Below are 21,873 nucleotides of genomic sequence, written 5' to 3' on the forward strand. Positions count from 1 at the left end.
TTGAATAAACGTGACACTGCCGGAATGCTGTTAGAGTCTGTGAAGCTGGGAACCAGCTATTTTGGACGATAATCTTAATGAAACAAGCAGGATTAAGAAATCGAGGTAGAGCATCACTGAGCTGTCCCCAACCACGGGGTGCTTGCGAGGGGCTGAACAGCGCACTCACGAGCGCTGCGCATGGTCAGTCTCCCACGGTACCAGCTGTGCCAACATCTGGTGTTAGAAGAACTCCTGGGAACTGAAAACTGAAAGGGAATCTCTCGCTCTTCCTCTGCTGCTGAAGGCGGGTTTCAGACACACCGACACTGTGCCACAGGCAAAGGAGCTCTGTTCTTCTCATCATATTTTACTTTCCATCGCTTTTTACTCTACAAGAATTACAGTTTCTGCACACTGCATGTAAACACTGCTCCAAAACGGTGGTTGCAACCTAGCAAATACTTGTCCAGAGCTGGTGCCAACCTCCTCCCCATCCCTCTTTTAGACCTGAGAACATTTTCTGATTCTGCTGGGAGGAAGACACAAGCGCCAGCAGGAGACCTTCAACCCAGCCAAAGAGGAACCGGGCTGTTTGCCTTCAGGACCGAGCCGCGCCGGCTCTGCCGCAGCCGTTCTGACCCCGGCACCGCGGCCGCTCCTCGCCAGGGCCAGCTGGCGCCGCCTCTGCCACGCAGGCGGGAGAACGTCTCGCTCAGGCTGCGCTCCCACCTCTTCCACTCGACAGCAGACTGGTCTGACATGGTTCTTGTCACTCAAACGCTGTAGAGCGCAGATCCCTTTAATCCATCTAACAAGAAGTTCTCTTGTCTTCTCTCAGCACCAAAACTAATTACACAGCAAACCACAAGTGTGTGGTTTCATGCAGGGATATAAGGAAATAAAAGACAATGTTTGCATGAGGGTATCCAGAACACCATCAGACATAAAGGCTGTTACATTTTGCTTCCTTTCAGCCTATTTCCCACACCTGAGAAAAGCCAGGGCACAGTTTCACTTAAGCTTAAGACTTAGATCCTCAACTAGCCTCACCTTTCCTAGTGCCAAAGCCTTTGCTCTTTGCAGCAAGCTCCTCTAACTCCTGATGCAGGTTTTCTCCACAGGCTTTGCTGCAAGCTGGAGCACATTACACCCTCTGGCTCTGTGTCCATCTCGTTCATGAAACAGCTCAAACGGCCCACCCTTCAGGGGACTCGCTGATGGCCACCGGCCGTCAGCTGCAGACACAGCGGCCGTGAACACTGTGCCTGTGCCAAACTGCACCTGTGCTCTTCAGTTCCGTTTTATTCTTATTTTCAAAGTTTCAATAGAAGAGAGGTTCAGTCTTTTCCAGATGAGAAAACAGGGACGTTTTCCCCATGTCAATTATTCTTACTGTTCTCTACTGTTGTACCACACCTGGAGCATTACATTTTAACTGCCTCTTTGCCCAACTGCCAGCTGAGGGACAGAGAAACAAAATCATGCCAGACAAGAATTCATCCAGTGCTGGTGCTTGTCACTTGTCTTGGTAACTGAAGGCTGGTGTTAAATGGAAATAGAGTCGTGTCTGCTTAAGCAGAAAGATGAGGAATGAGCCAGAAGCAAAAGAAGAAGCCTAATCTCCCTAACACGGAGCCCATTAACACCACGGCATGGGGTGCACGGAGGGAATGCCAGAGGAACTCACCGAGTTCCCGGCCGCGGGCGCGCGGGGCCACGTCAGCCGGGAGGGAGGGCGCTGTCAGAACAGCGAGGCTGCTCGCTGGCGCGGGAGCCTGCCGGCACAGCTCGCGCTGGAAGGAGGGTGCTGGGCAGGCCTGGTGTCAGCATTCCACCTGTGGCTATACCGCAGTACGGACCGCCAGCACCGCTGCAAGCACACGCGCAAGGCGCAGGGTGTGCGAACTGCCTCCAGCCCTGCAGCCGTCCACCGCAGAACAGGTGATTTTCTGTCCTGCGCAGCTCTTAGGTCAGGAAGTCAACCAACTGATCACATTGGTATTAATAATTGCCAAGTGTTCTCCTATAAAGGAACTTCTGGACAGGACCACTATGGGCCGTGGGAGTAACACGGGCTTTTTTTGTGGGTGGTTCAGATTTGTTTTTTAAACGCACAGTCAGCAATGGTCACAAGGTATGAATTGTACTTTCAAACTGGTTTCACTGCTTATCACCTGTGTACAGCAAAGTGATGTTGAACAGGGAATGGAAAGATACAGCTTTCAAGAAAGTGAAGATGTAACTTTTCTCTGTACCTGTGACCCCCTGCACCAGGGGCACCGCAGTGCAGCTGCTGCTCGGGCGGATGCACAGAACCAGCCCATCATCTTTAACGTACAGTTTCAAATACTTGAACTGAAACACTTCAGGCCTTCCCGACCCTGGTGAAGAAAGCCTGTCCCTGGCTGGCGCCGGCGCTGCTGGCGCTGCGGGTCCCCGTCGCTGTCCCCACTGGGACCCTTTCAGGGGAGGGGAGCCCTGTGGCCAGACGGCTCTCGGGAGCCGAACATTCCTCCTGCAAACCTTCAATCCACCTGTTTCTAAGCTGTGCCCCAGCTCCTCCCCGCCAGTGCACCCTTCAATGCCACTGACGCGGCCAGCAGCGGGGTGGGCCTGGCCGGGGAGCGGCGGGCGCGGACGGCCCGCGGTGCGCGGGGCACAGGACACGGAGCGGCGGGCGCTGACAGCCCGCGGTGCGCGGGGTACAGGACAGCAGGCGCGGACGGCCCGCGGTGCGCGGGGCACAGGACACGGAGCGGCGGGCGCTGACAGCCCGCGGTGCGCAGGGCACAGGACACTGAGCGCGGACGGCCCGCGGTGCACGGGGCACGGGACGCCGAGCGGCGGGCGCGGACGGCCCGCGGTGCGCGGGGCACGGGACGCCGAGCGGCGGGCGCGGATGGCCCGCGGTGCGCGGGGCACAGGACACTGAGCACGGACGGCCCGCGGTGCGCGGGGCACGGGACGCCGAGCGGCGGGCGCTGTGTACGGGGCACAGGACGCCGACCAGCTCTGCCGCCCGAGTCTCCACGGGCTTCGCGCGCACGTGGGAAGCCCATCTTAGATCCGAGAGACTGCCCGGCACAGGCCGCGAGCGCTTACGGAATGCTTGTTATTTGATTAATTTGTTGGAACATAACACAGCCAGGAATACCTCAGAAATCTCCCCAGATGTCCCCCTCTGTGTCTCTTCTACATTAATGTGAACAAAATCGATGGAGCCTGAAGTAAGATGCCCTTTATAAATAAAAGATACAGCGCATCTAAGGCGGCAGTGACTCAGCGCTTCCCAGTCCGCCTGACAGCCAGGGCCGTTCTGAACGCAGCAAAGCAGCCAAGGCCGTTTGTGCACGGGCTGCAGAGCAAGGGACGCCGGCCGCCTCGCCCGAAGTCTGGAGCGCACGGGTCCCCGCGCGCCCTCGCGAGCGTGTGCGGGGACGGAGCTGCAAACGCTCCCGTCAGCAGAAGCCAATAATTCTGCTTATTCCTACACAGAACACAGGGAGTAACTTGAAATTTGAACCTTTTTCAAAATGCACTTTAACTGTAATAAACCAACATTTCTGAAGTAATGTTTCTTACGTCTGTCACTATGGCAACCTGCTAGGTGCCAGTGTGACAGGAAACCTGCATTATGAGGCTGCATCCCAAGCGGTCGTATCAGAAGGCAAAGGCAGTATCATATATGCCAAAGAAACAAACACAGTTTAAAAGCTTCTTTTCTTGTTTTAGGGCCATTCACAAAGGTGTTGAGCAGGACTTTTCAGCAAACACAGAAAAAACCTGAAGATTGTCAAACAGCTCAATCTAAAATTACCTTTTAGAAAGCCTTTCAGGCTATTGCTTCCCCCAGCCATCCGAAACTGTGACACCAAAACCATGGCTTTGACAACCAATTCCAACTGCTTCTTGCATGTTTGTTCATAAAACCAGTAAGAACTTCTTAATAATTAAACATTCAATATTAAATAGCAGATAAAGAAAAAAAATCAAGAGAATGTCTCAGATAAAAGGCTTTAGTGATTATCAGCGGTACAGAGCTTAGAAATCACTTTCTGCCTTTCTATTCTATTTTTGAGGAACGACCGCGCGGTCTCAGGACAGACGTTGGTAACATCCGTACGCAGCCCCGGTTTGCTGCGAAAGCGCAAGTTCCATTTTGACACTTTTGACCAAACCCCTTTTTCTTACAGTATCTACATTGGAAAGTTCATTTCAAGTCAAGAGAGGGAAAGAAAAACCACTTTCAAAAGAAGTCCTTTTCTGTGTGTGATCTCTGAGGATATTTACAAACGATTAAGTATTTTGCTTTTGTGTTACAGAAATTAAAATCCTTTAAGAAACAAGTTCAGGCATTTTGCTGGAAACAAATGTCCTGACCTGTAAATTAATGCCACTTCTGTAGTCAGAGTTCTCAGAAGGATGAACATTTCTTGCATGCTTAATGAACAGTGTCTGCCACTCATCCGGGGCCCGCTCGGGAGCCCGCTGAACCAGACAATCGTCTTCCCACCAACCCCCAAGGTGAAGACCCGATCCCCACGAGGGCGGTACCGACCGGTCACCGCTGAACCCGCGGCCCTGCCGCCGGGACCGCAGCTGCAGCACGGCCCGTCCGCAGAACCGCGCTGGCCCCGGGCCGAGACCCGCCCAGCGCCACGGGACGAGGGGGCAGGACCCGACCTTCCCCGTGACAACGCCTGCCCCCTCCCAGAACAGCTGGTGTTTGCAAATATGCTCCTTTTTACCTCCTCACTGAGTAGCAAAGTTTCACACAGCTGGAATCTCTTTCCCAGGTGACTGAAGACGTCAGAGGTAAAACCTCGAACCACACACAGCTGCGCCAGTTATGGCGACAGGGAGCGTCCCACAGCTCTGGTGCGACATCAGCCACGCACCCACGTTTCTCTGCTGTCGCAGGACAGAGCCGTTGTATAATGAACGCATCACGGAGAAACAGCATGCAGTAAAGGTACCACAACAGAGGCTCTGCACCTTCCATGAACAAGATGCCCAAATAAAACAACATTTTCTGAAGCTAGTGTTTTCAATTAGAAATGAAAGCACCTCTGACCAATAGACACATCTGTAACTATTGGATTCTGAGCCAGCACCGGCACACAGGAGCCCCCCTGGGCCGTGCCAGCCCAGCCGAGCCCCCAGCCCGCAGGAGCCTCACCTCTGATCAAAGTACCGGGGCCGGGACCCACAGCACAGTGAGGACAACAGGCTACGCGGGACCGGGCAGCGAGGCACGCAGCTCTCCTGCAAACACCCTGTGCGAAGCAGGACATCCAGAAATTTCTAGTTTACTCACCTCTGCCATGTTTCCAGCAAATCTGGTGCTGTACTGTGGGTACACAGGGTCATAACAACGCAAAACACCTGGACGAGGAACACGTGCTTGTCCCTTTTGCTTGCAGGCAGCTGACTCGGTGGCATTGCAGAAAGCAATTCCCCTGGAAAAGGAGACTTCTATCAGTAAATAATGTAAAACTTGCAATGGACACAGCGAAAAAAGAGAGGCGGAAAAGCTGTCAGGGACACCTTGCTCCTCTGACACAGGGCGACAGACTCTACATCTGCATTGTACGTTTTGCACCTCAGTTTCTGAACTGATACTCCTGACAAGCCACGGCAGGTCTTTATTTCTTTCCTATATCGACACTAAACCTGTAACACAAAATGGATCTGCTACATGTATCTTCTGGATCTGGCCTCAAAAGCCTCTTTCCTGAAAACGGTACAAAATAGAACTGCAATTTAACTATGCGTGGTAGTCTTCTGTAGTGTCACAGACACGTGCACAGCATGTGACGATGACGGTAACGTTATTAAGTGTCTCAGGACAGACTTCTTAGACGATATGTCTACAAAGACCTGGACCCAGCCCTGTGAGGCCACGGCTCTTGCTGAGGATCTTCACAGGATGGAGCTCACCAGCCCAGACGCAAACCCTGGCGGCTCCTTCCCGCGCCGCGCAGAGGGCCCTTTCCTGCGCCGTCAGGCACCCGCGCAGGCAGCGGGGCTGCCCCCCGGGACACGCGCCAGCGCGACAGCACACCCGAGCTTCCGCCCGGCGAGGGCTGGTGCAGATGTGCAGAGGTGCAGAGGCGGAGAGGTACAGAGGCACAGAGGTGCAGAGGTGCAGAGGTACAGAGGTGCAGAGGTGCAGAGGTGCAGAGGTGCAGAGGTACAGAGGTGCAGAGGCGCAGAGGTGCAGAGGTGCAGAGGTGCAGAGGTACAGAGGTGCAGATGTGCAGAGGCGCAGAGGCGGAGAGGTACAGAGGCACAGAGGTGCAGAGGTGCAGAGGTGCAGAGGTGCAGAGGCGCAGAGGTACAGAGGTGCAGAGGCGCAGAGGTGCAGAGGCGCAGAGGTGCAGAGGTGCAGAGGTGCAGAGGTGCAGAGGTGCAGAGGTGCAGAGGCGCAGAGGTGCAGAGGTGCAGAGGTGCAGAGGTGCAGAGGTACAGAGGTGCAGAGGCACAGAGGCGCAGAGGTACAGAGGTGCAGAGGCGCAGAGGTGCAGAGGTGCAGAGGTGCAGAGGCGCAGAGGTGCAGAGGCGCAGAGGTGCAGAGGTGCAGAGGTACAGAGGTGCAGAGGCACAGAGGCGCAGAGGTACAGAGGTGCAGAGGTGCAGAGGTACAGAGGTGCAGAGGTGCAGATGTGCAGAGGTGCAGAGGTGCAGAGGCGCAGAGGCGCAGAGGTGCAGAGGTGCAGAGGTACAGAGGTGCAGAGGTGCAGAGGTGCAGAGGTACAGAGGTGCAGAGGTGCAGAGGCCCAGAGGTGCAGAGGTACAGAGGTGCAGAGGCGCAGAGGCGCAGAGGCGCAGAGGCGCAGAGGTGCAGAGGTGCAGAGGCGCAGAGGTGCAGAGGTGCAGAGGTGCAGAGGCGCAGAGGTACAGAGGTGCAGAGGCGCAGAGGCGCAGAGGTGCAGAGGCGCAGAGGCGCAGAGGTGCAGAGGTGCAGAGGCGCAGAGGTACAGAGGTGCAGAGGCGCAGAGGCGCAGAGGTGCAGAGGCGCAGAGGCGCAGAGGCGCAGAGGTGCAGAGGTGGAGAGGCGCAGAGGTACAGAGGTGCAGAGGTGCAGAGGTGCAGAGGCGCAGAGGTACAGAGGTGCAGAGGCGCAGAGGCGCAGAGGTACAGAGGTGCAGAGGCGCAGAGGCGCAGAGGTACAGAGGTGCAGAGGCGCAGAGGCGCAGAGGTACAGAGGTGCAGAGGTGCAGAGGTGCAGAGGCGCAGAGGTACAGAGGTGCAGAGGTGCAGAGGCGCAGAGGTACAGAGGTGCAGAGGCGCAGAGGCGCAGAGGCGCAGAGGTGCAGAGGTGCAGAGGCGCAGAGGTGCAGAGGTGCAGAGGTACAGAGGTACAGAGGTGCAGAGGCGCAGAGGTGGTACGACCAACACGAGAGGCTCAAGCCAAAATTCAGTCCTCTTTTAATTTTCTTTCTTTTAATCACCTCAGAAAAGTCACCACCGATTTTTCACGACAATTTCGGTCAACTCCCTTTCCTGGGAACAGGACTCTGTGCCTGTGTGAGCAGCAATTTTTTTTTCAGCTTCTTAGAAAACTTCAATATTTTGGTTGCATACACTTCTAGCTTCCCCCACATATTCGTGCATTCAGACTTCTTTTTTAAAACATAGAGGCATAAAAAATGCTGCACAAAACCATATACCTATGTGTAAGGAATAACTCAGGAAGTTTACCATAACTTATAACAGGAGCAGAAATTAGTCCATGTCTCCCACAAGAAATGGGAAATGAAGACGTCCTGCTGTTCTCGTTCACTCTTCAGAAGCCGGAGAAGAAACATTAAAAGCAGAAAATAAATAAGGTTCAGACGAATCCCTGCGTGCTGTCTGCAGGTCCGTGTTGCGCGGCACAGCGGCCGCGCTCACAAACACCCCGGGGTTCTGCGCGGCACCCTTGGAAACCCATCTTAAATTGGCTGCTGTTTGCTGACAGGACACCGCTGCGCCCCACCAACGCGTCCCACTGGGCTAATGGAGAAGGACAAGGGAGCTCGTCTATTACATTTTAAAGCTTTTTAAATTCACAGAAGAAAACAATAATATAATTTCTAAAAAGTGGAATGAGGTCATAATTTGTTTGTGGGCATTCCACAAACAGAAAAGAGGCCAAATTCATTTAGTAAATGATTCACCATGAATTACACACCCAATATAGACAAAAATAAAGTTCACATACACAGCCACAACCCAGCCTTGATGGTTTCAGCTTTTGCTTTCGCTGCAAAGTGGTATTTCATTAACAGAAATCAATGAGAAGATATTAGGTGCTTTCTTACTATCTCCACGACTAGAGCAATACCATCCGCTGAGATCAAGGGCCAGGAGGTAAGAAAGAAGGACCTCGAGCGCGGGCAGGAAATCTCAGCACCCAGAGGTGAGGCGGGGATGCGAACAAACTAAAAATCATTATTATACAGAAATTGTGTCTAATAATAATAGCAGACAAATACTGTCCTTCAGCCAATACTATAAAATGGGTAACAAGCTCACTGTAGAATTACTGGGACTATTAATGGATTACTTTGTCTCCGAGATGCTCGACAGCAGCCAGCAGACTGCTAGCGCTCCCGTCGTGACGGCCCCTGTTCCTGCAGAGCAGGCCAGCCTTGCCCATCCTCTTCAGCCCAGGCGTGGAATACACCGGGCTGGCGGCAGGACGAACTGGTGTGTAGATCACCTTGGAAAGCGCTGGGGAACACCTGAGCCCGGGACAGCGGCGCCGCAGAGGCGGGTCCAGAGCTCCGGCACCGCCGGCGGACACGGACCCGCGGGCTCGGCACGGGACGGGCTCCCCACGCGGACCTGTGCTCCGGGTTCACTGACGGCGCGTTTTCATTAAAGATGGCTGAGCATTAAGATGAAGACAAAGACAGTGATGGCGAACAAAAAGAGCAGTGTATTTATCAAACGGTTTGGCATAAATATGGTGCTGGTGAAGGGTTTCAGCTGTTTGACGTCTCAGCGACAGTTTAAACAATAACATTCATATCACAGAATGGTGTAGATAATATCTGCAATAAAACTGGGTCCTTTATGTTCAGAAGCAGACAAAGCCAGGAAAGCACATTGATAAATGAAGCCGAACCTGTGTATTTCGTTGTGGTGGAGCTCCCTCTAGCTTATGGCATTAACCTGTATCTGTAAACCGTATTTGCTTCAACTCATCCCTCCATTTTCAGGGCAGAAAAGGCTTCCGATTCTATATTCTTGGAAGCAGTTATGACATTTATAATTCGGATGAAAAAACCCCTAAAACCCACTGCTGGTTCAATGGCGTTAAGGGTCCTGTGACAGCACATTCCACACTTCCGAAAAGAACAGCAAGGGAGACGTTTTCTGGCTGCTGTAGCAGCACTCTCTGCCTCCTCCAGCTGGATCCCCTCTACTTATATATGTAAATATGCATCTTTACTCCCTTGCTTGAGAGAATCAGCCATTCTAAAATGGCAACGAGCAAGTTTAATAGATTCTGCAAGGTTATTTGCTAAATTAATGTTACTGCATTAAATAAATGAGTCTGAGTAATCCAAATTCCTCACCAAATTATCTAATCACCTTAGCTTATTGACAAGAACAAATCATAAGAAGTGATTAAGAAGGATCTTAGTCTGATTAAAGGCAGGAAAGTCACCACCACGGCTTCTCTTGTTCACAGTCAGAGTTCTCATTTGCTTTAGCTGCCGAAGCCGTGCAGGTTCCCTTTTCAGGATTCTTCTGCTCTTCGAGGCTGAATTAATTACAGTAAATACTAACTGTTCCTTTAAAAAAAGGTGGAATGAACGGTGCATTATGGAAACACTGTTTTGCTGAAATGCTAATTTGAGGAGATTAAGAAGACATTTCTGAAGAACAATATCCAAAATCTGAAATGATAAGCAGGCAGAGCTACACGAGAAGAGTTAATTAAAAATCTCCACGGCAACTTATATTCCTTTGTCACCAAACAAATGCTCTGCTGCTGACACCGTACCTGCAAACTGGAGACCAGCTGCTGCAGCCAACCAGAGAACAGAAGAGGTTACTTGTTAGCAGGGTCCTGAATATTCTGCATTTTAAATGCGTTTGGCCACGTTTCTTCATAAATATTGCTCCCTGGGTTTTCTATTTAACTTCACAACTACTTATCATAAGCTCCTTTGTAACCTGAAAAATTAAGTTCACTCATGTTAAAATGAACAAAGAATCCGCTTATTGCAGACTTTGAAGAATCTGATTCAATAGGAGTGAATATTAAATTCAGATTGGAGACGGAGAGACAAAACATTTTATATACCTTGTTGGAGAGACTAAAGCACAACATAAAACTCTTCAGGGCTGTAACTCTGTCTATATTATTGCTCTCCTGCCCCCAGTAAATTAATAGATGAGATTCTTTCTATTTTTAGAAATTAAATGTGCTGGTTTATTGTTTCCGAATGCTGATAATTGAGAATCTGGATGCTCTGAAAATTGTCTAATCAGAACGCTGACTGATCTGCGAAACAGCAGCACTGAGAGAGAACATGTTTAAAATACACTGTCTGCTGAAGTTGACTCTTTTGTAGTCAATGGAGAGTGATCCACACAGAACCTGCTGTAACTCAGGTTACTTCTGAATATGTATTAAAGACATGAGTGAAAAGAGAAAAAGAAGATCGCGAAGGGAAGAACAGCATGTTTAGTTCCGTTATTTTTAACTATTACTGCTCTTCTCAAAGTGGTTTTGGTTCGCACAGTATTTCAGCAAGCGCAGGTCTATCCTCGGTCCTGGGCGGCCCTGCGCGGGAGCTCCTGTGCGCCAGCGGCCCCACGGGCCGCATCCTGCCCGCGGCCCCGGCGCCGCCCCTCCCACCTGCGCTGGGTCAGGCTGGCCGGCTGCACTTTGCCACTTGGTTCATCCACAAAACGCAGGACGGTCCGAGACGCAGCGGGTGACCAGCCCGCAGCACGGGCTGTCGGGCGCCTCGGGGCCCAGCCAGACCAGAGAGCCTGTCGGGGTGAGCGGGACGGCGCTCGCCAACACCCCTTATTTGCACACGCACTCACATCCCAGCCTCAGCAGGCTGGAGCAGCAATAGGCAGGTCAACGTACTTCTCTGCAAACATTTGCCTTAAGGGAAGCAGACCGATTTTTCTTGCATCCTCTGCAATGGGATCTGTTGTCATACAAAGCTGCACTTGAGTTCATGAGAAAGACTCTTAAATAGGATTATTCACAGGCAAATGCAACTTTAAAAAAATGTTTGCTACACAGTTATTGCAGGATGTAAGAAAAAGAGATGCAGATACACTGACCTGCAGCGCTGCCCATGCTGGACGGCCCCGGAGCCGCGCTGCCAGCGGCTCCCAGCGGCTCCCAGCGGCTCCGCCAGCGCGGGCAGCTCGGCAGCGGAGCCCTGGGCGCCGGCAGAGGGACGGCCCGGCCGCTCCTGGGCGCTGCACGGGGCACCGGCAGAGGGACGGCCCGGCCGCTCCTGGGCGCTGCACGGGGCACTGGCAGAGGGATGGCCCGGCCGCTCCTGGGCGCTGCACGGGGCACTGGCAGAGGGACGGCCCGGCCGCTCCTGGGCGCTGCACGGGGCGCCGGCAGAGGGACGGCCCGGCCGCTCCTGGGCGCTGCACGGGGCACCTGCCGGCCGCGGGGACGCCCCGCCCGGCGCCCGAGACCCGCAGCCGCGCTCCGGGGCGAACGGCAGCGTCTCTCCTACAAATCCACACGCGACCCTCTGTCCGTGGCCTGGGCACAAGTGTGACGATTGCTCACCTGAAGGATTATGGCTGGGAGCAAGGCATGGGCTGTCACTTCCCTAATGCCACTGATACCTTCAAAAGCTAATTAGCACATGCAGTATCATCTCTTTGGGTTGTTTTCCTTTTGTTATTAAATTCCATATAACTAACAACTGCAGTGTAAATTAATTCATGCTGCAAATTTGGCTGCAGCTGTATTAGGCCGTTTTCTGCTCAGTGACAAAGAGGACACTCCTGTTTTACCCGGTGAGCAAATGAACTTTACAACAGGTGTGACAAACAAAGTTGTTGCTCCATTTGAAGCAAGCTGATGTCCTCGTCGCTCTGTGTTGAGCTCTCTCCGTGCGCCCAATGGCGATGGAGCCGGAGTTCTACTGTCTCAGGTGCTATGATTGTATCTTTTACACTATAAATATAAATGAGGTGTGCATTTAAGAAATAAAATAGTGGGAAAAGTGTCTGGAAAGTCTTTTTCCTACTGACACACAGACTAGCTCGCGCATGCTGTAAAACAGTGCGGTGGGGGGGCCAGGTGGGAGAGCCAGAAACTGTCCCTTTGGACAGCGGCGACTGTTGAACGGGGCGGCGAGGGCGAGCGCTCCGCTCCCACGCAGCTCCGCCGCTCCTGCGCAAAGAACGGCCGCCCAGCTGCTTTCAAAGAAACACATGCCGCTTTCTTCTCAAAAATATAATTAAAATTAATCATTCCTATTTCAAAATTTTATTACAGATTTGTTTCAAATCTGGGTGAAAGTTTAATACTAGATGCAGACTAACCCAACTGATCAGGGCATTTTTCTGTTGAAAATATGCTGCAGTATAAAGTTCAAAATGACTGTATTGTTATTTTAAATCATAAGGTATTTATTAATGTGTGAATTACAAAATAATTTTTGATATATCATTATTAAGTAAGTTGCCAGCACATTCTGGATGAAACTTCCTAAAGAACCCAATGAAACCCGAGGTGAACACGCAGACACCGGGCTGGAAAGGTTAGGAAGTAGATTTAATCTCTTCTCTCCAGCAGTTCTGCCCTATCGGGGCGAGGAACAGGGAACAGGGCGCCCAAAGGCCCTGTGACCGCTCTGCCTTGTGCGGGACAGGACGGCCGACCCGCCCGCAAAGTGCCGGAGCGCTGCGGAACACTGAGAATCCTTTGGCACAACCCTACAATCATACCTCACTGTTAATTTCTACACAATAAAGTCAAGGAGAATCAGTACAAATTCACGACAGTTTAGTGCAGCTGAAGCTCAGAGATAATGTGATGTGTGATTTAAAGAGCTCATAAAAGCAGACAGCTGGCTTTAGAATCTATGGAAAGCAATAAAGCACTTAAAAATTCCCCCAGTTTTAAGGCCCATAGATTTCCTTATCTTAAATTCTTTGGCCACCCCCAGGAGCAAACCGTGGGGTGCAAACTGCGGGGCACAAACTGCGGGGAGCAAACCGTGGGGTGCAAACCGCGGGGAGCAAACCGTGGGGTGCAAACCATGGGGTACAAACCGTGGGGTACAAACCGTGGGGTGCAAACCGTGGGGAGCAAACCATGGGGAGCAAACCGCGGGGTGCAAACCATGGGGAGCAAACCGCGGGGTGCAAACCATGGGGTACAAACCGTGGGGTGCAAACCGCGGGGCACAAACCGTGGGGAGCAAACCATGGGGAGCAAACCGTGGGGAGCAAACCGTGGGGAGCAAACCGTGGGGTGCAGACCATGGGGAGCAAACCGCGGGGAGCAAACCGCGGGGAGCAAACCGTGGGGCGCAAACCGCGGGGAGCAAACCGCGGGGAGCAAACCGCGGGGAGCAAACCGCGGGGCACAAACCGTGGGGTGCAAACCGCGGGGAGCAAACCGCGGGGAGCAAACCGCGGGGAGCAAACCGTGGGGAGCAAACCGCGGGGAGCAAACCGCGGGGCATGAGCTGGGTCCCTCGGGCCAGCCGGCTCCCGGCCCCTCCCGCCCCGCGCGGGCTCCGCGCACCGGGGGAGCTGTGTCTAGACGTTCCCAGCTCCTGTCCTTCCTGACAGGATCATGCCAGTGGTAATTCAGAAATTGTTTGGGATAGGCTGTGCCGCACAGACACAGGGAGCCAATAATAACCCCCAGTGCAGTGACCCGGTCGGAGCATCAAAAAGACGGTACAGGCAGCCTCAGTTCAGCATTGGGTCAGGAACCGCGACCTCCGCTGCCCTTCCTTGTAGATTTAAAATTGTTTTGAGAAAGAGAAGGATAAAAAAGAGACAACTGCAGGCAGTTCTGAAAAGCGCTCCAGCTTCCTGTACCGTACACATGCAGATAAGCAACATGTTTAAACAGATGCAGCTCTGGCAGGCCTGAAAAATTAGGATTTAAATGCTTCGTATGTTTTTTTTCAGTGGAGTACACATTGCTTACGTTTATTTTGAAAGCTCCGAAGTGAAAAGACAGGGTATAAAACATTATTTTCACTATACTTAACAGCAAATACAAAAAAGAAGAGCAGGTAAGATTGCAGAAAAAAAAAAAAGAGAGAATAAGCTAATCAGAAGAAAAAATAAAATCACCTTGTGTGGATTTTTCAGCTATATTACAGAAAACACCATCCGGTGGATCAGCTGTGTATTCCAGATGAAAAAAATTAACACCGAGATTACCAGACAAATTGCCTTGTAAGAGTCAAATGCATACAATCGTAGGCTGGTTGGTTTTCAAAGGTTTCCTTTGTGTACACAGTATTTGCAGTCACAACCAATAAAACAAAATATACTAGCACTTTATTTGTGGTTTTGGTTTTGGAATTGCATAATGGTGACTAATATTTTCTCAAAACCTACTTTATAGTGTTTACTTAGCAGAATTTTCATGCACTGTACCTGGAAAGTATGAAATGTACCTTGTGTGCTTCCAAAGGGTTGCGAAGCCTCAGGAAGAGGTTTACCAGCGCACGGAAAGAGCAGAGAGTGTTTCTCCTCTCTGGGCTTTTATACGGGCTGGCACCGATCAGAAACACATGAGGAGGAGAGAGAAGGGAAGAGCAGGGTAACAGGAGCTCTCAAAGAAACAGAAAAGCATGGAGCGGGCACAGGCGCTGCGAGCTGCAGCAGAGCCACGCACAGATTTTACGGAGGCAAACTCAGTTTAACAAGACCAAGGACATCCATGCTGTTGCTGTTTACACAAGAAAACCAGTATAAATTCCTGTTACAGCAATGAGATGGTGAGCAGAGCTCAGCACTCCCGCGTCGCGCTGGGGCGCTGGGCTCTGCCCCCCAGACGCGTCCCCGCGCCCCGCCCGCAGAGGCGGCTGATGGAGCCCGGGCCTCCAGCGCCCACGTCCCCGCGCCCCGCCCGCAGAGGCGGCTGATGGAGCCCGGGCCTCCAGCGCCCGCGTCCCCGCGCCCCGCCCGCAGAGGCGGCTGATGGAGCCCGGGCCTCCAGCGCCCGCGCCCCCGGGAGCTGCTGCGCTGCAGCCGAGCACAGCCGGCTCAACACCCTCCTCAGAGACAGGCGCTGTCTCCATACTGCAGCAGTGCTGATTATAGTCCATTTACATTCTAAAGTTGTCTCCAAAAGCTTCAGAGGTACAAACCGGTTCCATTTTTTGTATCGCAAGGTTACAGCCTGATCTAATCACGGGAGCACAGGAGACAGGGCCTTACAGTTGCATCTGTCATTTCCTAATCCAGTCCTGGCACGACTAAGCTCCTGCAGCATACACCATTCGTAGAGGGCAATTCCTCACTGAATTCCTTTATCTAACTAGAGATAAGCCTGTCGGCATTCTCACTGTGAGGAACTACTGGCTTAGAGTTTAAGCAAATTCAATAAAAGCCAACTCTTACGTAAAATTCCTAAAGACTTCCTACTCCCATGGACCAGGACAAGAAAGGGGTAGCAGAGCCCGCTGTCACCTCTGAGTGAGCTGAGACATGGTATTTGTTTGCCAGAAGCCATTTGTATTGCAAATCCTCTTCAACTTTTTGTCCTCTTCGGCCTTCTCTGGCAGCAGCAGCTGCTGTAGAAAAGCAAGTGGAAGAAGCGGGCGATTCTGATAACACAATCTGCCGTGGGCCTGAATCTGCTCGGCTCTTAATGATGCAGCACTCACCCAGCACTGACCGTTTGTACCTCTTTGTAATCAGCAATGGCAATTTAAAACAATAGCTATACGAGGTTTCTTCCACCCTGTTTGAAGTATCACAGCACTAGCCCGCTCTTTGATGCCGGAGTATGTGCTCACTAGGGTGTGCAATGTCAGTAAACTGATCCAAACACCACAACTCACAAGGACTGAATACAACAAAAAGCTCTGGTTCCCATGGATTCCTTGAAGCTGCAAATTATTAAAGATTACCTGAAACTACTGTTCTCTATGCACCCAATTATGAAGTGATATTGCCTGTCTGAGACAAATACCATAGCAACAGTGCTCACCAGCACTTTTATTACAAAGGTGCTTTCCTTCCCTTGTGACCTGTAGATATTGCCATTCTTAAATGGGAGTAGGAGGAGGATATAACAGAATTCTAAGGCTGAAGTGCTCACTGAATCATGACATGGAACTCGTAAAGGGCCGGGGTCAGGCTGCTGCCCACACGATGGCCAGTGCTTCCCAGAAAAAGGGAAGACTCTCAAAACCGCCAGTGAAAGAGGGGAACACATTCTTGAGTCACATGTCTCCGAATACGAGGCTACCCAGAGGGCGCGGGGGGCCGGGAGGCGGCTCTGAGCAGGGTCTGCGAGCGCGGGAGCCGCCGGTCGGGTCACAGCCGCTGGGCGCAGGACGCGCCGCCCAGGGCGCCGGAGCCCCGCGCGGCCCGGAGGCCTCGCCCAGCCCTCTCTGGTTCGCATCTCCCAGAGCATCCATGGCTGCATCAGCAGATGACTGAAACAGAAACCAAATCAGCCTTTCGAGCAAGCAAACAATAATACTAACAAGAGGAGTGCTAATAGGAGTTACGACGGCTCTGGTAACTACAGTGTTAGTGGTGCTAACAATTAGTTGCTGTAATTTTAATATAGTATTAGTAGTGTAAATAATTAAACCTGCATGAGAATGTCCAGCAGGAAACCCAGGCAACCAAAAGAAAATCACTTCTAAAACTTAACATCAAATTGATTAACTTTTAAGGCCTGAATTTCTGCTTCCCATGGGGGCTGATACAGGAGAGAGAGAGGTTAGACCCAACCAGATGCTATTGTGTTTCCATGACAACGTGGTGTCTCAAGTAGCCTCTGCCATTACCCATGATTGGTAAAATCACTAGACAGTGTATAAAGTGGCCAAGAGAAGCAGCAGCCAATAAATGCAGAAAATCCTTAAATCAAAACGACACAGAAATAAGCGATGGAAACAACCTGTTAGATCATCTTGCTCATTCCCTGAGGCCCTGTGCAGGATTATTAACAGTCTCAAGAACCTTGAAAAATCCTAAAAATTTCATCCAAGACACTTGTAAAAACTTACTGAAGGGGAGAGCAATTTCTCAGGAAGTTATAAAAAACCTTCCTAATCCACTTTCAGCGAGGGTGCGTGCTGCTCGGAGCACGCGGAGGCACCGCGCTGCCAGCGCGCGAGCACCGCGATGCACCGGAGAGGCTGCAGGGCTTACTGACCGTAACGAGAGCTCTTTTGCCAAAGATATGACCTCCTGCAGCGCCGGCTGCATTGCAGCGGATTCTCCCGCCCACCCCGGAGCAGCCTTCTGAACCCTGAATACAGAAGTATTTTGAAGATCCCACAAAAGCCCTTGCTACCACCTATCCATTTAAGCTGGTAGGTTCCAGGTGTCACACTGATGATTTACATAATACATTTCAAATAGAGACATTTTAGAGAAGTATTTGTTTTATAGTTATAAGTCCACGTCTGCATTTTTAGTGAAAGGGAAGAGGGGGATCAGACCAACTCAAAACTTGCGAGTCAAATGCTCGTCCCGTGTTCAGCCGGGGTGCAGCAGCACCTTCCCAAAGCCACTGCAAGCCACGTCCGACAGCTTCTGACTGACCCAGAGCCACTGCCGGAGAGCACAGGCACTGTGCTAATGTACAGAAGGAAGCACGAAGTGCAAAGTTATCAGTTTGGATCTTTAATATTCAGGGCCACCTTACCCAAAATGCAGGGTGGGAAAAACCCCTGGAGTCTGGCTCTCCGTCGGTGGGGAAGGGGCCGCTGGGATCGGCACAGGATCCTGCCAGGAGGACAGCGAGTTCTGCTCATCCAAGCTACTGCATCCATTGACAACCGGGCGAGCAGGGAAAGTGCCGAGCAGCTGACACCGAAGTGCTGGCGCCTCTGCACATTTTGTTCTCTTGATCTTTGTGATCACCCTTGGCCTCTCAAGAAAACAAAATATGACATCTCAGCCCACACTTTTATTCCTATATTTCATCTCATCTGCTGTCCTTTCCAAGTGTGGGACCCTGATCATGTTCACATTCAGGACTGACTCCTCTCCTGACAAAGAAATGTGGACTTTGAAGCTAGCCCGGGCTGGGATCATATTACCGGGCCAGTTGCATTCCCAGTGGAAATGAGTCTTATTTTATTTACAGATAAAAAATAAAAAAGTAGTATCGTCTGTTATCCCAAGGGCGTTGTTTACATTAATTTAGCAACTGCTTCCAAGGAGCTACAGAGTTCAAGAGCATTGCTAAACAGTGAGAGCCCATCCTGGATTGAGTTACTGACAGAATTATAGCTGACACTAAGAACTGTTTGAAATGTCTTGAGGGGAACTGCAGACAATGGGCTGTATTATTTAGCAGAAAAAAGGTGAAGTTACAGGGGATACTTGAGCCCAAGAAAGGCAGAGTCAGCGAGTCTACCACAAGCATCAGCTGTGGTTACACCAACAGCTACCAGGGATGCCAGACCAAGGAAAGGACGAGTTAAAGTTTGCTGAAACTTCAGCTATTTTTGTTCTTTCTTCTCCCAGTATGTAGCCACACGTTGGACATATTATTCGCACACTGTTCTATCAATGCCTTCCTTTCGCATACATAAACAAGTTTCCAATGCAGAGAATCTCCTCCACTCTGAAGCTACATATCTCTCCCCAAAGGCTGCGACTCCAGTAGTCTCAACAATATTTACACCAGTCGTGCCAAAGTGAGATAGCAGAGGGTGCAAACTGCTGGTCTCCTCTGGGAGACAGCAAAGCCTGGAATTAACACCATTCCAAAAAACGGTCGGTACGCACAGTATTGCTGCACTACGCAGGGTTTTGGAGACACCGTCTGCCCTCAGGTGAGAGGGCTGAGCCCTCAGGCCAGACGGCACCGGCGAGCTGTGCGGGAGCAGCGTGTCGAGCTCCTCCGCCCGGCCCGGCCCGTGGCCGCTGCGCTCGGGGCCCGCGGTGCTGAGCCTGCGCTGCGCTCGGGGCCCGCGGTGCTGAGCCTGCGCTGCACTCGGGGCCCGCGGTGCTGAGCCTGCGCTGCGCTGCGCTCGGGGCCCGCGGTGCTGAGCCTGCGCTGCGCTCGGGGCCCGCGGTGCTGAGCCTGCGCTGCACTCGGGCGCAGGGCCCGCGGTGCTGAGCCTGCGCTGCGCTGCGCTCGGGGCCTGCGGTGCTGAGCCTGCGCTGCGCTCAGGGCCTGCGGTGCTGAGCCTGCGCTGCGCTCGGGGCCCGCGGTGCTGAGCCTGCGCTGCGCTGCGCTCGGGGCCCGCGGTGCTGAGCCTGCGCTGCGCTCGGGGCCCGCGGTGCTGAGCCTGCGCTGCACTCGGGCGCAGGGCCCGCGGTGCTGAGCCTGCGCTGCGCTGCGCTCGGGGCCTGCGGTGCTGAGCCTGCGCTGCGCTCGGGGCCTGCGGTGCTGAGCCTGCGCTCGGGGCCCGCGGTGCTGAGCCTGCGCTGCGCTCGGGGCCCGCGGTGCTGAGCCTGCGCTGCGCAGGGGTGACCCCTCCAGGCCCCCGCCCTCCCACGGAGCCGTGTGCCTTCGGAACCCACGCGCGATAGACTAAAGACATGGAAATGAACTTCCATGTCCATATGCCACAAGTCTTTGCACCAGATTTCTTAACTCAATCTGTATGAGAAAGAAGATTTGACAACACCACATACGCTGTCTGACCACTCCTTGTTAGGCGGCATAGCTTGAATTCCAAATATTTATAATCATTAGCACAAAAGGTGGAAAAGCACTTGAGTCAGTCTTTAAAAAACACAAAATCTTCATGGTATTTCACAGGCAGAAAATGAAAATAAATTTGTCAAAGAAACTATTTGCTGGAAATTATCCTCTAGAGTCCTCATATTAATAGCTAAAGAAACCAGGCACAACACGCAAAAAACCAAGTGAAAATGTTTAGTTCAGGTTCTGATACCAGTGTTTATTTACCATGGGTATGTTACCATTCTCCCATTTCAGCGGATGTGGTAAAATTCCCTTCCAAGACAGGTGCGATATTTTCTTGACAAGTACCAAGTGAAGGCAGTAATATCTTATCAACAGTGTTGAACGAATCTCCTGTCTGCAATTAGCTCTTACAGCACTAATGCCTTGTGCTCTGCTAGTGGGGAGGTTTATTGCATTGTGGGTAGAGACAGTGGTCAGACTTTTCCCACTTCACACATCCAAGGGGCTCTCAGCTCAGATACAGCTGCACTTGGCCATTTTGTGGAGCGCTATATGAAATTTAGTCGGATGACTTTCTCTTCCTGCCCCGCGTCAGGGCAGCTCTCAGCCTCTTGTGAAAGTCTACGGAGAGCAGTAAAGCCCCATTGTCCAACCAAGCTCAGCCATTGCGTCAAAGCACTACCAGGGGTTCAACATCACTCTTCACTCAGTGTTCTCACCCAGTGTTTCTTATGAGTAGTTACTCTCTACTTTAAAACTCTTCTCCTTTACGGCATCTATGTGCTATTAATATTCTAGCACTGCTCCAGACTTCTGAGCGGAAGACAATAATTGCCTAAATGATAATTCTGTTGCTTAATTGAGCTGGGGCACGAGCTGCAACCAACTAGCAAGAGCCAGCAACCCGCCAGAACGTCCCCAGCACCTCCCCGCAGAGCGGGAGCGCAACAGCAGCTGATGTGACCCCATTTCAAATTATTTCATTCTCTGCTCAGCTGGCCTGATAAGGAGCCATAAAACGTCTCAAAAGTGAGATTTTTTATTTTGCATGAAAGAGCATTTCCAAGAAAGTGCAGAGATAGAGCTGAAGATTGAATTCCAGAACGGTCAGAATCTAGCAGGAAGCTGTCTGCTGTGGCTAGATTACTCTGTAAACAAAACTCATATTTTGAACCTAATTTCCTTGCAATTTTACTCTGAAATGTCATGGTCCTGGTCTCCATATTTTTCTGTATTACGCTCTTTGCCACTGTAACTGTTGCAAGCATCCCCGAACACAGGACAGGCCCAGTGAGTCCAGCGCTCCGTGCCGCGAGCCCGGCTGGCGGCCCGGCAGGAGCACGGGGCAGCCCCGTGCCGCACCGCCACTGCTCCGTGCGGCTGCGGCATCGGGGCCCGGCGCCCCAGCTCAGCCGTGCACGAGGCCGCCATGCTCCCGGCAGCCCTTCCTGGGAGCCCCAGCTTGCGTTTTATTGTTTCTTGGAGGCCACGGAAAATGTGGGCCAATTTTCTTCCGTTTCCTGCACGAAACACTGATAGCAGACAGCAACAGGGAGAGTCTGCCCTGACTGCACCTGCTGCAGCCTCTGGCCACCGAACCGGGCTGTGAACCTGCACCACCTGCTATTGATACTGCACAAACACGCAAGTAACTCCTCTGCCGGCCTCACCTGCCACGGTGTGTGAATGGGCAAAAAGCTGCACTGTCAAACACACAGACTACAGTCAGAAAGGCCATCGTCCCCCACGAGGGCAGGGAAGAGGGTGTGATTATTGTCAGCAGCAGCTAAACCTTTAAATGCTGAAAACTCAGCCTTTTGTGAGTTGGGAGCGCGGCGGTTCCCCGCAGAAACGCGTCCCCGGCAGCCGCGCGTCGGCAGCAGCCACGCGTCCCTGCGGTCGCCAGCCCTGCGCTCCATTCCTCCGACGCGCCTCGTCCCCCCCACCTCTCCTTCCCCACCTTCCACCGCAGGACTCTGCAGGAGGCAAGAAGGAATCCCTCCTCCTCTCCATGAGCAATGGGAGACCATTCCTCACGGATTTTATTCCATGTTATTTTGACATCTTAAGTT

At 52.1% G+C, this 21,873-nt stretch overlaps 1 long non-coding RNA gene across 2 annotated transcripts in view; it reads right to left on the reverse strand.

The window, feature by feature from the left end:
* The window catches only part of LOC309447447, a 64,530-nt gene that overhangs the window by 27,293 nt on the left and 15,364 nt on the right, over positions 1-21,873 (reverse strand). For both annotated transcript variants that reach the window (XR_014185613.1, XR_014185614.1), the window contains exon 4: positions 5,300-5,441. This is a non-coding gene — a long non-coding RNA (uncharacterized lncRNA). The remainder of the gene's footprint in view (positions 1-5,299; positions 5,442-21,873) is intronic.

Source organism: Streptopelia decaocto (genome assembly GCF_964273445.1).
Source record: "Streptopelia decaocto genome assembly, chromosome: 17".
NCBI classification, from domain to species: Eukaryota; Metazoa; Chordata; class Aves; order Columbiformes; family Columbidae; genus Streptopelia; species Streptopelia decaocto.